The sequence below is a fragment of the Saimiri boliviensis genome, chromosome Y, assembly GCF_048565385.1.
Source record: "Saimiri boliviensis isolate mSaiBol1 chromosome Y, mSaiBol1.pri, whole genome shotgun sequence".
NCBI classification, from domain to species: domain Eukaryota; kingdom Metazoa; phylum Chordata; class Mammalia; order Primates; family Cebidae; genus Saimiri; species Saimiri boliviensis.
This window is the reverse complement of record NC_133471.1, coordinates 15515306-15517108: the sequence shown is the minus strand read 5'-3', so window position 1 is coordinate 15517108 and position 1803 is coordinate 15515306. Positions and strand designations below refer to the sequence as shown.

At 34.1% G+C, this 1803-nt stretch overlaps 1 pseudogene; it reads right to left on the bottom strand.

The window, feature by feature from the left end:
- LOC141583027 (heat shock transcription factor, Y-linked-like) overlaps positions 1-1216 on the bottom strand; it is a 1366-nt pseudogene extending 150 nt beyond the window's left edge.
- Between the last annotated feature and the right edge of the window lie 587 nt (positions 1217-1803).

The following is a 1803-nucleotide window of genomic DNA, read 5'->3' as shown; positions in this document are numbered from 1 at the left end:
TGTAGAGGTTGAAAATGATCCTTCTCCACTAGTTTCAGCAATTAATCCAGAATTATGATTATCTGTGTCAGCCCCTGCTCTAAAGTGCTTCTTGTTGAAACTTTCAGTGAATAAAGTAGATACAAGAGAAGCATTTCTAAACCCAATTTTTCTTTTCATTTTTACTAAAAGTTGAGGACAGCCACGTTTGAAATTTGGGTTATAGTAGACTTTTATCTAAAAGCAAAAGAGAAAGTAATTCAGTGTCATTTTAAACCAAGAGAAAAGTGACAATAGCACATATAACACAAAAAACCCCCCTCAGATTTCTGTCTTATCACACAAAGTTAATGTCATCAAATGATGCAAGAACATTGTTTACTCTTTCCAGGAATGTGCCTTTTGGGGAGAAATGCACTCAAATTGTTAAGCCCTCAAGTAAAAACATGTTACATAATAATAGTAACATTTCATTATTGGCTTTGGTAAATTTATTTGGAGTTTATTGGTAAGATTCAGAGTTGTTAAAAAATTTCTTGAAACCTGGAAAGTTTAATGCTGAAGCTGCCCTCAGTGATTTCAAAAATTTAAACAATTTTTACTTTGATATTTATATAATTTACAAAATCTAGACTTACTGCATGTATCAACATACTTACTGATGTACAAAATAAAATTACCTATATACTCTACATAAAGTGGCCACTGAAATGTTTTAAATACCTTGCTTACAATGGGGACTTCTTTTTCTTCTTCCAGAAAGTCTGCTAGAAAAGCAGATCTTTGAAAATTCTGTCGAATTTTACTGAATCCATAAAAGTTGAGCTGTCAAACTAAGCTTTTTATACTCTCAGCTTTAAATATTCTGTAAGGATCTTTTCTTTCCAGAATTTCTTTATTGAAAAGTTCTTCATGAATCACTATGTAAGTTCCATCCCCATCCCATGAAATGGACTTGAACTGGTCACTTTCTACTATTTTCCAAAGTTTTCTGGGAAAGATCTGAAAAAATAAAATCATTACCCTTATCTAGCTCAGAGACACAAACTGTGTAACCTGGACTTTTTGTCAAGAATCCTTGTGACAAAACCTGAAAAGCATTTCCTTCAATTATTAACCTTAAGTCAGAGTCTTCAGAGAATATGTGTTCACCCAACAGAAACCTAAGGGAAGCTTCTGAACTAGTCGATTTACCTTTTGGAGAAACATCTTGAGTTTCTGAAGAAACATCTGCCATCTCAAACATCTGCCTTCTCACCTACTCCTCCAGCCTGCATGGTTTTCAAAACTGAGGTTTCAAAACCTGCTTCAGTAGGCCTAAGCAGGTAAAGTAATCTAGACCACTACGATGGTTCTCAATTTGAGTAGCTATGACATCACAAGAGGCCTTTGGTCTCCTAGCAACAAACATGAAATTTTACCAAGAGGATTTTCTTCTCAGACCGAGAAATGTATACAGTAAAACTAAAACATAAACTGATTACTTACACAGTATAATCTGCAAGAATATCATCCCAGCAGAATCTTTTAAATACATAATTAAATGAATGATGTCCTCATTACCTGAAATATATGGAATTTTCTCACTGGCACACACACTCTCACTAGATTTGTTCCAGGGGACACAGGGTCTGGTAATTGGACAGTAGAAAAAAAATAAAGATTATTAAAGCTCTGTCAGTTTGGCATATTGAATTGAAAACTGATGAACTACATGGTAAAAAGAAATGCCCATAGATATTATCATTATTTTTTTTTGGTTGACAGGGACTGGGAAATAGAAGTAGCTCTTTAGGAGATACAGGGATTTCTGTTGGTGGATAG